Source organism: Delphinus delphis, chromosome 16, assembly GCF_949987515.2.
Source record: "Delphinus delphis chromosome 16, mDelDel1.2, whole genome shotgun sequence".
NCBI lineage: Eukaryota > Metazoa > Chordata > Mammalia > Artiodactyla > Delphinidae > Delphinus > Delphinus delphis.
The window spans coordinates 74,724,398-74,739,362 of record NC_082698.1 but is presented as its reverse complement, the minus strand read 5'-3'; positions in this window follow the sequence as shown (position 1 = coordinate 74,739,362).

Sequence of the window (14,965 nt, the reverse complement as noted above, 5' to 3'; positions counted from 1 at the left end):
TACAAAGGCAGCATCTATAGTCAGCAAATTATGATTTGGACAAGAAAACGTGTCATTTATTTTTTAAAAATCGATTTCAAGTAAAACACTTTCAGGAAATTAAAAATAGACACGGGTATGCAGACCGGGTGTCCTGAGGCCTGGAAGCGCCCCGCCCCGCCCCGCCCCTCCTCGCCCCGCCCCGCCCCTCCTCGCCCCGCCCCGCCCCTCCTCGCCCCGCCCCTCCTCGCCCCTCCCCTCCTCGCCCCGCCCCTCCTCGCCCCTCCCCTCCTCGCCCCTCCTCGCCCCGCCCCTCCCCTCCTCGCCCCGCCCCTCCCCTCCTCGCCCCGCCCCTCCTCGCCCCGCCCCGCCCCGCCCCGCCCCCTCCCTCCCGAGGAGAGTGCGCAGGCGTGAGTGGAGGCAGGTGAGAGGGCTGTGCCGCTGCGAAGCTGGGGCTCCTGAAGACCCGCGTCCTGAGGAAAGGGAAGTTGGAGACCGAGTCGGTCCCCACACTGTGACTCTCCCGGCGGCGGAGCCGCGCAGAGACGAGTAAGTGCCGCTCCACCCGCAGCACCTCACCGCGCGCCTCCCGGCCGCCGCCCCCCGCCTGCCCAACAGCCAGGGGCCCGACCCCTCTGGGCCCGACCCCTCCAGCCCCGAGGGGCGCGAGCCTCCCTCGCTCCTCGGCTCCGGGGACGCCGCCACCGGCCGCAGGGTGAGGACGGGGCCACGAAGGCGGCCGTTCAGCGGTGGGCGCCTCGGGCGCTTGCAGCCCTCCCTCCTCGGCGCCCCTCGGGCCTCCTCGCGGCGGGGCTGTCCCCACGCGCCCGGCGGGGGGCTGACCTCTGGGTCTGCGGACGCCGGACTCGGCCCCGTCGCCGCGGGCTCGCGGGGCCTGGACGGGGAGGCGCCGCAGAGGAGCCCGAAGACGGGGCCGCGGGGCGGGCGTCTCGGGCACGGTGGGTCCGGAGGGGTGCAGGGACCTCTGCGCTCGGGATGCGCGCGGGTGATGGGCGCGCGCGCAGCTCGGGGATCCTGGACCCCCGGCCGCCAGGAGCGGTGTTCATACGGGGGCCTCTGTGCCCTTTCCTGAAGCCCTCAGGAGGGTCAGCTCCAAAAGGCTGAAGGTTCGCTTTCAGCGTTTTCACCCTTGATTAACTGAAATGACTCGTAACTGACTCGCAGAGCGCTCTCTGGAGGGTGTGTGAAATAGTAACATCTAACCAAAGTTTGAAATAAGGAAATTCTGTGCTTTTTATATTTTTGCGTATGGAGGGCTTTTTGAACGGTTTATGTTTTTCTTGTTTGTGTTACTCTTTTCCAGCAACAGGTTGTTGCGAAGCAGCGTTACTCTAAGTTAAATGAGCGTTTAAAATTTCATGTTTGAGTAGTTATCATAGGCGCTCAAATATTTGAAAATTCTCGCTACTATCGGGCTTGGTTGAGTTTTTTTTGTTTTTCTGGGGGTTTTTTGGTAAATTTTGCATGAAGAAAGGAAGACTTCCGAATCAGGGGAAATGTTTATTTCGTGACATTCTGCTGTGCACTATTGCAATTTTGAATGTCTAATCACAGGTAAATCTCAGATTGTCTCCAGCAAGTGTGTATTTTGTTTGAGAATAGTTTGTTGTTTTGTTCTGTGGGTTTTTGTGTGCTATTCTCTAGGTACAAATCTGCCTAGTTAGCAGGGCTCAAATCATCACAGAATGTACTTAAAACTAGTGATTGGTGCAAGAGTATTCCTAGGATAAAGTATAACTTTATATATATAACTCTTATGACATCCCCGCAGTGTAAACATAGGCCACGTCACCTGAGACTACAGCCTTGGCTCAATTAGTAGAAATTAAAACTTTAAGAGAGGAAAAAAAAAAAAAGAAAGGAATGAGGCTTTTTTAAACTCAAGCAGGCACACTGTGAGATCTCCGTGTCTATCTGGATGTATGTATGTCTGTGTGTCCAAGATATGAAATTTTGTCCCTATTTTGTTTTTTAATGTTTGTTTATTTGACTGCAACGGGTCTTCGTTACGGCTTGCGGGATCTTTTAGTTGAGGCATGTGGGATCTAGTTCCTTGACCAGGGATCGAACCCAGGCCCCCTGCATTGGGAGCACAAGGTCTTAACCACTGGACCACCGGGGAAGTCCCTATTTGTGAGTTAACTTTTATAAATGGTGTTGGTAGAGTCCAGCCTCGTTCTTCTGCACGTTCATATCACATTCTCCCAGCACCTTTTGTGGAAAAGACTGTCTTTTCCCCCTGAATAATCTTGCTGTTCTTGTCAAAAATCATTTGACCATATATGTGAGGGTTTCTTTCTGGGCTCTGAATTCTATTCCATTGAGGTATAATTCTGTTTTTATGCCAGTACCAAACTGTTTTGATTCTTGTAGCTTTGCAGTAAGTTTTGAAATCAGGGAATGTGCATCCTCCCACATTGTTTTTCTTGCTCAGAAGTGTTTGGCTCTTTGGGGGTCTGTTCAGTGTAAAGTGAAGTTTAGGATGGGGCTTTCCATTTAGAATGGAGTTTTGATAGAGATTGCATTGGAATTGTGAATTACAATGGGTACTATTGAGATGTTAGCAGTCATAAGTCTTCCAGTCCCTGAAAATGGGATTTGTGTCATTTAGTCTCTTTCACAAAGTTTGGCAATTTTCCTTGTGTAAGTCTTCACCTCCTTGGTTACGTTAATTACTAAGTCGTTTACTCTTTCTGATGCAATTGTAAATAAAATTGTTTTCTTAGTTTCTTTTTCAGATTGATCATGTTAGTGTATAGAAATAAATGATTTTTAATGTTGACTTTGTATCCTGATACTGTGCTGAATTTATTTATTAGTTTGGACATTAGTTTTGTGACGTCGTTAGGATTTGTATGCATGAGATCATGTCATGTGAGAACAGAGATAATTCTGCTTCCTCCTTTCAAATCACTGGATGTCAGTGATTTATTCATTAACTTATTTATTGATCTATCTTTCCTAACTGCTATGGCTAAAACTACCAGTACTATGTTGCATAGAAGTGGTAAAACCCAGCATTCTTACATGCTTCCTGATCTCAGAGGGAAAGTTTTCAGTGTTTCACCGTTGAGTGTGATGTTGGCTGTGGTTTTACATACACGGCTTGAATTCTGTCGTGATAATTTTCTTCAAACCTAGTTTGTTGAGTAGTTTTCATCATGCAGAGGTGTTTAATTTTTTCAATTGCTTTTTCTACCTTGAGATGGTCATATTTTTTCCCCTTCATTCCATTACACCAATGCATTTTCCTAGGTTGAAACATTCTTGCATTTCAGGAATAAATCCCACTTGTTCATGGTATAGAATTCTTACTATGTAGATAGATATAAATAATTATTATATAAATAGATATATATGCGTTCCCAACCTCAGCTCAGGCTTCCTGAACCCTGGTAGGGTGGCAGGTGATGGCCAGGACACAACACTGAACCATAGAAGTTTATGCCTCCAGTTAGTCGTGATTATTGCTATTATTAATCCATGAATGTTGTTTCACACAGTCGATGACTGTCTGACTGAGACCTGCTTTCCCCCATCTCCTGCTTCCATGTCTCTCACACGCTGCTCCTTCCTTCTGGGATTCACTCACTTCTTCCTTAAATACATCCTTCCTCACTTTCAGTGAGAGCCTGAGAGAGGCAAACTCTCTTAGTCCTTTTTATCTGAAAATGTTCATATTTTGCTTTTATTCTTGAGTGATAGTTTAGGGAGAAAAATATACAGATGTTTCTGGATGCTTCCCTTGACATGAAGATGTCTTTGCTTTGTGTTCCTCCCTGAATTGTGACTGCTGACTGGGCTGCTGTTTGGTCTCACTGTGGTCTGCCTTCCCTGCTCTGTGATAAAGTCTTCAATTATCTTTAATATTCTACAATCCAATACTGTAGGGTGAGGTTCAAGTTTGTTTTTATTTTTCCTGCTCAGGACTGGAATCTGAAAATCCATGTTTTACAGTAATTCTAAAAGTCTTCAAATCCTATGTCTTTAACACTCCTCCCATTTCTCATCGTAAAATCCCAGGGAATATTAAACTCTTTCTTTCTACACTTCATCTGTCTCACTGTCTTTGCCCTGTTTTTATTCTCCATTAGTTTATCTCTCTGCAACATTCGGGTTCACTAATTGTCTCTTCAACCCCGGTTAACTTGCTGTCTAATCCACCCAGCAGTGTTCTTATTTCCATGGCAGTGTTTTTTTACTTTTAGAATTTTTTTTATCTTGTTCTGTTTTTCTAATTTTCCTGGTATTTTTTTTCATGGTGTGTTATTCACTTATGATTCCAATGCAATCTTTTGGGTCTTCAACCAATTTACAGTAATTTCTTTTATAGTTTTATCAAATTACCTATTTCATGAAGGTGTTGGGGTTCTAATCCTCCCAGTCTCTGCTTACTGTTGTTCATGGTGAGATCAGGGCATGTTTTGGTGATAGCGATTCTTTCTGGCTTTGGGGTTTTGACGTATACATGTTTCTTTTTCATGTTAAGGACATTTCTAACTATTGCCATTTTTGTTGTGTTATTTTGGTTTTTAATTAGAAAAGGATATTGAATTTTCTTAAGTGCATTTTCAGGCCCTATGGAGGTGAACATATAGAATTCTTCTTAAATATCAATTCTTCCATGTTCCCCCTGACACAAAGACTTCACTTACCACCCTAGTTAAAACAAAACGTCCCCAACTCCCCACCTCCAGCCTCTTCCTCTGTTTACTTATATCCATAGCATTTACAATCAGACACTGGCTGCTTGAATCACAGGTTGTCTTATTCTGTTTGGGGTGCTGTAACAAATACCACAGACTGGGTGGCATATAAGCAACAGAAATTTATTTCTCAGAGTTTTAGATGCTGAGAAATCCAAGATCAAGGCACCTACAGATTCTGTGTCTGCTGAGGGCCCACTTTCTGGTTCATAGGTAGTCCTTTTTTTGCTGAGTCCTCACATATCAGAAGTGGAAAGGGGACTCTTTCTGGCCTCTTTTACGAGGGCACTCGTCCCATTCATGCGGGCGCTGCCTTCTGACGTCATCACTTCCCACAGGCCCCACCTCCTAACATCATCACCTTTGAGGCTAAGGTTCCAACATATGAATGTGGGGGACATAAATATCCAGTCCACAGCACAGGCCTACAGTTTCCCCCTGTTAGGGTAGTGTCTTTCTGGCTCACCCAGAGCCCAGACAGTAAAGCTTCCTCAGTGAGTAGAATGTTTCTAGTCACCCTTCTGTTAGGGGCACAGTCCACCAGCAGACCTGGCTTTCTGTGTGTGTCCATCTCTGATCCCTGCCTCCTCTCCCACCAAAAGGGAGTGAAACTCAGCCCCTCACCTGGTTCCGTGGACCAGTAGCAGGAACTTCACCCTAACAGCTGAAGCATTGGGTCACAAACTTTTACCTGGTTTTCCCTTCTCTCTTCACTCCCAGGGCCTTTCCCTTTCTCTCTTATGAGCTGGGCCAGGCCATCCCATGTGTTTGCTCTACATCTTGCCTGGACCAGGAGCTGCCACATCCCTATCAGTTGCAAGCTACCTTGTTGACAGTGGGAACATGTCTAGGCCTTGAGCAGAAAATAGCCTTTTGTGGGTTTCTTTTGTAATGTAGTTTTAAAAAATGTAATGTAGTTTTTTTCTGTATATAAAAAATTAATTCCGTTCTCCATTGTTTTCTTTTGAAGTACCGTTTTAAAAATAAAATGTATTTAGGAATTCTGGGAAGTTGGTGTGATCATGGAAGCATAGGTTTTATGTTCCAGAATCTGCATATAAACACAGAGCATAAGACATTAAAACCGAAATCCATGGGCAATATTTACAAGGAGACTAGATGACAAGGTATCCCCCTGTTACTGCAAAATACAACTGGGTGGACAACAGCCGTTATACCTGCTCAACATCACCCTAAGTGTGGGGAAAGCAGAAGGAAGCAACCGTGTAACTGGACACATGTGGGCCCTGCGCATGCTCAGTACAGAGGCAGAGCAAGCCTGCGCGCACCCCTTCCCAGGAGAGCCCCATGCATGCGCGGTGCAGGGACCAAAGGAGGAACCACAGCAGAGCTTTGAGCTTGTGCTACGCAAGAGCCTGGCCAGGAGCTGCAGCTGAGACTGGAAGAAACTTGGTTTACTCCACCAGTTAGTGAGGCAGAGGTCTAAGGTAAGGCATGAGTGTCTTTGAATTCTCACACTGAGCCGCCAGGGCTCCTTTGGGACTGGATTATGCATGCACAGCAACTGTTGGGAGCGCTATCAAAGTAAGTAGGATGGGAACAGTAAAGACAAAGGACAGAGAAGCTCCAACTCCGTGCTTGGACTAGGGTGAGGTGAGAAAGGCACTGACCTCGGGCACAAAATTTCAGGGGCACCGACAACTCAGTAATCAAGATAAATGAGGCTTTAATGCAATAATTATTCAAAAACTAAATTCAGTGTCAAAAAGTCCTTGATGAACAAAATATCAAACTTTGAAATAAAGAAAGAATCATTAAAAGTCCCATATTGAATCATATTGGAGCTGGAGGCAAAAAGAAAAGTGAGTAATACTGACCCTCTCATCATTACAGTGTTTCAGGAGAGTGTTCCAGGAGCCCTCCTTGAGGAATCTACTGAAGAACCAGCTTCAGAAACCACAATAACTAAAGAGACATTGCAATAAGGATTAGTGTGAGCAGTAAATATATAGTTACCTCTAGAATTAAGATTAAATGCGGGTTAAAAAGAAGTTATACTATGTAATTGATACAGATTTGGGCCCTTGGACGCTTTACTCACAGAAATTGATGAGGCTGGAGGAGGAATTCAGGCAAGCCTTTATTGGGACTAGTGCTGCAGCACAAGGGAGCGAAAACAAGTAACAGGTGCCCTTGTTCACTCTTCTAGAGGGGCAGGCTACTTCCTTAAATGGGGTGAGGGTGGGGGCAGGACTGGTGGGTCGGACTGAGGTGTGGCTTAGGTGGCCTGCCCACCCCCTTGGTGGTGCTGTGTGCAGGGATCATGTGCAGTACCCTGCTTTTGCTCCTGGCACCTCAGAAGCAGCAGTTGGTTTGTGGCCCTTAGTATCTTACTGTTCCTAATTGCCCCCAACTGGCATGCATGCAGCTATTTTTAGTCCCGTATAGTTATATACTATTCAGTTGCTGGAGGAGACGTTTGCCCAGGTACAAGGACACGTGTACAGGTAGAGGATCCCAGGTCCCAGACTATCTCAATGGCTTTATGTTCTGAGAATGTAGATACGGTACAAAGAAAAAATGGGGACGGGAAGGAGAGAATTTCATGCAAAAAAAGTTTTAACTGTTTTCAGAAGTCACAACTAGTTCTGATATTGTATTGTTCCTAGGATATCATAGTTTTTTTTTTTTTTTGAGGTATAGTTGACATATAACATTATGTTAGTTTCAGCTGTACAACGTAAGGATTCATTATTTGTATATATTGTGACATAATCACCATGTTAGGTCTAGTTGAGATCTGTCAAGATACATAGGTACAAAAACTTTTTTCTTTTATGAGAATTTTTAAGGTTTGCTTTCTTAGCAGTTTTCACATATGCAATATAATATTATTAACTATGGTCACCATGCTGTTTCTTACATCTCCGTGACTTATTTATGTTATATTATAGCTGGAAGTTAGTACCTTTTCACCTTCACCCATTTCACCCCACCCACCTCTTGTCTCTGCAACACCAATCTGTTCTCTATTCCTAAGATTTTTGTTTTAAAGATTCCACATATAAATGAGATCATGCAGTATTTCTTTTTGTCTGTGTTATTTCACTTAGGATAGTGCCCTCAAATTCTTCCATGTTGTCACATGGCAAGATTTCATTCTTTTATTTGGCTGAATAATACTCCATTGTATATCTGTACAACAATTTCTTTATCCATTCATCCATCATGGGACACGTGTTGTTTCATATCTTGCCTATTGTAAATAATGCTGCAGTGAGCATAGGGATGCATATATCTTTTCAAATTACTGTTTTCCTTGTATCAGAAGAGGGATTGCTGGGGTCAAATGGTAGTTCCACTTTTAGTTTTTTGAGGAAACTCCATACTTTTTTCCACAGTGACTGCACCAGTTTACATTCCCAACAACAGTGCAGAAGGGTTGCCTTGTCTCAAAATCCTCTCCAGCACCTGTAATTTCTTGTCTTTTTTGATAATAGTCATTCCAATAGGTGTAAGGTGACATTTCATTGTGGTTTTGATGAGCATTTCCCAGATAATTAGTGATGCTCAGCATTTTTCATACCTATTGGCCACCTATATTATCTTTTTTGGAAAAATGTTTATTCAGTTCTTCAGACCATTTTTTAAATCAGAGTGCTTGTTTGTTTGCTGTTGAGTGGTATGAGTTCTTTATATATTTTGGATATTAACCACTTATCAGATTCATGAATTGCATATATTTTCTCCCAGTTGGGATAGGCCTTTTCATTTTGTTGATGGTTTTCTTTGTCATGCAGAAGCTTTTTAGTTTGATGTAGTTCTCCTTGTTTATTTTTGCTTTTGTTTCCTTTGCTTTTGGAGTCAGATCCAAAAAAATCATCACCAAGACTGAGTTCAAGGAGCTTACTGCCTATTTTTTTCTGGGAGCTTTGTGGTTTCAGATCTTACATTAAAGGCTTTCATTCATTCTGAGTTAATTTTTGTGTATGTGTCAAGATAGTGGTCCAGTTTCATTCCATTACATGTAGCTATCCAGTTTTCCCATCACCATTTACTGAAGAGGTGGTCCTTTCCCCATTGTATATTTTTAGTCATTTGTCATAAACTAGCTTAACATATATGCATGGCTTGATTTCTGTGTTCTCTATTTTGTTCCACTCATCTGTGTGTGTGTGTTTTTATGCCAATACCATACAGTTTTGATAACTATAGATTTGTAATATAGTTTGAAATTAGGGAGTGTGATGCCCCCAACTTTGTTTTTCTTTCTCAAGATTTCTTTGGCTATTGGGTGAGTTTTATGGTTCCATATAAATTTTAGGATTTTTTTGTTCTATTTCTGTGAAAAATGCCATTGGAATTTTGATAAGGATTGCATTAAATCTGTAGATTGCTTTGAGTAGCATGGACATTTAACAATATTGATTCTCCAATCCATGATGATGGAATATCTTGCCGTTTAGTTCTGCCTTTTTCAAATTCTTTCATTAATGTCTTATATGGTATTATGGATATTGTTAATCTGAACTTGTGTGTGCATCATTTGAGGTGAAACAAATGACTAATTGGATATTCTAATTCAATTATTTCCCATGTCCTTGAGAACGAGATTTTCCAGTGTGGAAGAAAGGAGATACAGATGTCACAGAAGAGGTTAAGTAAAACCTTACAGTTCTCAGTTTGAATTGGCTGTATCTGCATAAACTACGAGAATATTTTTTCGTATATGTAATTACGTGTCTAGGGCTTTATCCATTTCTTCTAGGTTATCCAACACATTGGCATATAATTGTTCATAGTAGTCTCTTACAATTCTCTGTATTTCTGTAATGTCAGTTATTTCATTTTTGATTTCATTTATGAGTCGTCTCTTTTTCTTAGTGAGTCTAGCTAAAGGTTTGTCAATTTTGTTTATGTTTTCAAAAAAACTTAGATTTTTGAAATCTAAGATTTGTTTTCTGCTATTGTTTTTTGTGGTCTCTCATTTGTTTCAGCTCTGACTTTTGTTATTTCTTTCCTTTTCCTAACTTTGGGCTTAGTTTCTTCCTCTTTTTCTAGCTCCTTGAGATGTAAAGTTAGGTGGTTTGCTTGAACTCTTTCTATATTCTTAATATATGCATTTATTGCTGTAAAATTCCCTCTCAGAACTGGTTTTGAAGCATCCCAGAGGTTTTGGTTTGTTGTGTTTCCATTTCATTTGTTTCAATATATTTTTTGATTTCCCTTTGCTTTTTTTAATCCATTGGTTGTTCAGAGTGTGCTGTTTATTTCAATTTATTTTTAGATTATGCAGCTTTCTTCTTGTTGTTGATTCCTAGCTTCATACCATTGTGGTAAAAAAAAATACTTGATACAATTTCAATATTCTTAAATGTGTTAAGACTTATGTGGCCTTTCATATGATCTCTTCTGGAGAAAATCTGTGTGCACTTGAGAAGAATACGTATTCTGCTGCTGTTGAATGGAATGTTCTATAAATATCTGTTAAGTCCATTTGGTCTAATGTATGGTTCAAATCCAACTTTTCTTTATTTGTCTAGATGATCTAGCCTTGTTGAAAACAGGGTATTTAAGTCCCCTACTATTATTGCATTGTTATGTATTTCTTCCTTCAGATCTGTTAGTATTTGCTTAATATATTTAGATGTTCTGATGTTGGGTGCATATATATTTGCAATTGTATCTTCTTGGTGAATTGACCTCTTTATCATTATGTAATTACCTTCTTTGTCTTGTTACCATTTTTGGCTTATATAGCTATCCCTGCTTTCTTTTGGTGTCACCCTGCACAGAATTTATCTTTCCATTCCTTCGCTTTGAGACCATATGTCCTTAAAGCTGATGTGAGTCGTTTGTAGGCTGCATATAATTAGGTCTTTTTTTTCTTATCAGTCCAGCTACTCTGCCTTTTGATTGGTGAAATCAATTCATCTACATTTAGAGCTATCATTGGTATGTAAGGAATTACTGAAATCATCTTATTAATTGCTTTCTGCTTGTTTTGTATTTCCACATATTCTTTTCCCCTCTTCTTGCCTACCTTTGTAAATTTGTGATTTTCTGTGGTGGAATCCTCTGTTTCCCATTTCTTCTTTTCTTTTGTGAATTTATTCTAGGTTTTTACATTATGGTTAACATGAGGCTCACATGAAATATCTCATAGATAATAAAGTCCATTTATAGCTGATAGTAACTTAACTTTGCCTACAAAAGCTTCACACTTTTACTCCCCCTTTTATATTTTTGATATCACTTTTTACCTCTTTATATTATATATATTCATTAGCACATAATAGCTATAATTATTTTTAATACTTCTTTCTTTTAAGCTTTATACTTTAGGTAAGTGGTTAACACGCCATTCTTTTATAGAATTAGAGTTTTCTAAGTTTAATTGTATATTTATTTTCACCAATGTGTGTATACTTTACATTTTCATGTTTCTGGTTAGTGTCTTTTCACTTCACCTTGCAGAACTTCTTTCAGCAATTCTTCTAGGCATGTCTAGTGGTGATGAAACCCCTCAGCTTTTGTTTGTCTGGGAAAGTATTTCTCCTTCATATGTGAAGGATAACTTTGCTGGTTAGAAATCTTGGCTGGAGTATTTTTTCTTTCAATCCTGTGAATACAACTTTCCATTCTCTCCTGGTCTATAGAATTTCTACTGAGAAATTTGCTGGTAGCCTAATAGGGGTTCCTGGATAGGTTTGAATCTTTTTTTCCCCTCTGGCTGCTATTTGCATTCTCTCTTTATCTTTGAATTTGACAGTTTCATTATAATGTGTCTTGGAGAAGGTCTTTCTGAATTGAGAGAATAGTGTGAACTATTAGCTCATGATCTTGTATGTCCGTATCTCTCCCCAGGTTTGGGAAGTTCTCAGCTATTATTTCTTTAAACTTTCGTTCCCCTTTTCCCTCTCTTTTCCTTCTGGAACCCAAGTTATTCCAATACTTGTACATTTGTAGAGTACCATCAATAATGTAGGCTTACTTCATTTTTTTTTCTTTTTTCTCTCCTTATTGGGTTATTTCAAAGTTCGTATTCTGAAGCTCACTTAGACTATCTTACATTTGGTCTGCTCTGATGTAGATACTCTCTACTGCATTTTCATTTTATTCATTAACTTCTTCAGCTCCAGAATTTCTGTTTTGTTTTCTTAAAGATTTCTATCTCTGTGGTAAATATTTCATTTGGTTATGGGTTTTTTTCTGATACCATTGGATTGGCTTTCTGAGTTTTCTTGTAGCTTTTTGAGTTTATTCAAAACAGCTCTTTTGAGTTCTTTGTCAGCTCAATCACAGAATTCTTTGCTTTTGAGCCTGGTGTTTGGAGAATTATTGCTATCTTTGGGTGATGACATGTTTCCTTGATTTTTCATGTTCCTTGTAGTTTTGCATTGCTGCTTTCACATTTGACGTAGCAGACACCTTCTAAATTCTTTACTGTTTGCCTTCAGGTGGATTATACTGTACATCTGTGCTCAGTTTTTTTTAATATATCAGGGATTTTTTCCCCTGCCTTCGTATGGTTACATCTTCTCCACTCTTCTTACCCTCTTGTGGAAGGATTCTTAAGTTTTTATGTCTCTTCTGAATTTTACCAGTCACCAAGCTGGCTACCACAAACCTCTTTTTTCTAGAAGATGGCACTATACGTCAAGTTTGTGGTTTTTTCCTTGCTCAAAGATCCTGGTCTTGGGACTTTCCTGGTGGCGCAGTGGTTAAGAATCCGCTTGCCAGTGCAGGGGACATGCGTTCGATCTGGGAAGATCCCACATGCCACAGAGCAGCTAAGCCTGTGTGCCACAACTGCTGAGCCTGCACTCTAGAGCCTGTGAGCCACAACTACTGAGCCCGCATACTGCAATTACTGAAGCCCATGTGCCTAGAGCACGTGCTTCGCAACAAGAGAAGCCACCGCAATGAGAAGCCCACACACCGCAACAAAGAGTAGCCCCTGCTCTCCACAACTAGAGAAAGCCCACGCAGAGCAATGAAGACCCAACTCAGCCAAAAAATTAAAAAAAAAAAAAAAAAAAAAAAGATCCTGGTCTGTTTTCCTGATAGCACTCTGTTTACTGGACTTACTTTTGCCTTTGTTCTTGGGAGCATGCACAAGGAGCTGGCTGCAGAGTGGTGGGAAGTGTGTTTTAGCACTTGGGGCATTGGTGGTGCCTGTGGACCCAGTGGGGAGATCCTCACTGAGGTACACCCACAAGCTCATGGGTGAACTTCCTGCTGAAATCTTTTTTTTTTTTTTTTTTGCGGTACGTGGGCCTCTCACTGTTGTGGCCTCTCCCGTTGCGGAGCACAGGCTCCAGACGCGCAGGCTCAGCTGCCATGGCTCACGGGCCCAGCCACTCTGAGACATGTGGGATCTTCCCGGACCGGGGCACAAGCCCGTGTCCCCTGCATTGGCAGCTGACTCTGAACCGCTGCGCCACCAGGGAAGCCCCTGCTGAAATCTTGAGCACAATCACAGGAACCACATCCATTAATGCCCTTTGATATTCTTATTTGGCTCTTTCCTGATATAATCCCTTCCCCCAGTCATGGAGTTCCTATTAGGATTTTATTTGAGATTGCTATGAATTTGTACATCAGCATGGAGAGAACTGATATTTTTATAACATTGAGACTTCCTATCTAGGAATTTGTTATATCCCTCATTATATTTTATAGTTTTTGTAAAGATTTTCATATTTTTCATGCTATTATTAGGTATACCTTTAAAATAATTTAATTTTCTGAAATTTTTTATATTGAACTTGTATCGAATTTCTAAAACTCTTATTTTGGATACTTTTCTTTGAATTTTCTGTGTATATGATTGTTTTACTATATTACTCTAAGAACTTTAGAAAAATGCTGAATAAGGTTGGAGATAGCAGGCATCCTTATTTTTGTCCTACTTTTAAGTTGAACACTGTCCATATTAACTATAATATTTGTTGTAGGTATTTGTAAAAATACTTTTTTAAAAAGGCAAACATATAGGTATGAAGAATACATAGTGGTTGCCAGAAGTTAAGAGTGCTGAGAGGTTTTTATTTCAAAAGGGTATGAAGCAGTTTGGGGGGCAATAATGAAACAGTTCTGTATTTTGACTGAAGTGGTGGTTACACAGATCTATGCATGTGTCAGAACTCATAAAACTGTACCAAATAAAATGAACTTCTGTGTATATATATAAATTCTAAATTAAAAAAAGTTAAATCTCAGTAAGTGATATCTTACATGTTTTACATAAACATTTACATTTCTTTCAATTCTCATAATCAACTTCTCTAAACACGTATTATTCATTTGAATTTTCTTTTTTTATTATATTGCTGCTTAGTTCTGTAGCCCATTTTAAGTTTTTTCTTTCTATTGATTTAAAGATCTTATTAAGTAATACATCTTTTCTTTTATATAGTAAAAATATAATTTCCTGGTTGCTTTTAATATCTTTTAAAAACTAGAACTGAGTTGTTCGCTATTTTTTATAATAAAATGTATCACATTAAATTTATGGGTTTCTTTGTGTCACAACTTCTCATCTCAATTTATTTTCTTTTACTAACTTAGTGGTTTACTTTAAACATTTCAAACCTTGAATCCATGTGAACTGTATCACATGTGATCTGTGGATATAAACTTTATTCCCAATTGTTAGGAATGACTTGATGTTTGGAATATTTCATTCTTTCCCTCATTGTTTTGAAATGCTACGTTTATTATACTACATTTTAAAAACATTCTTAATCATGGACGTTGTATTATCATGAAGCAGATGCCAAACTATTTTAATAACTGAGCAATTATTATACGTATTGATATTTCTTAGGCAGCTTTCTCCTTTTTGAAATGCTTTCTGGCTGTTAATTTAGATTTATTTTTATTCCAGATGTAGTTGAGAATGCTTTTGTAAAGTACACAATACTTTAAAAAGTCACGGAGAAAAAAGTACATGCAAAAATTTGTTGAGATTCTTATTGGAATTTTGTCCAAAATTTTTGAATCTTTCTATGAAAGGGTATATCTCCCTTTATTCAAGTAATTTTAATGTCACAGGTGAACGAATGTTTATATAAATGACTGTTTTCTTTTGGATTGTGTCTTATTTATCTACAATTTTCATTTATTGCTTTCATTTTAATGAACTGGCTTTCTTGTCCGCCCCTCCTCCGCTTTTTAATTCCTGAACAGATCGCTGATGATGGCGCATATTATTCTTTTATTAATGGGGTCTATTTCCCAGTATTAAAAAAAAGTGAAATTGACATACAGGTTCTCTTTCCTTGACAGCTCTG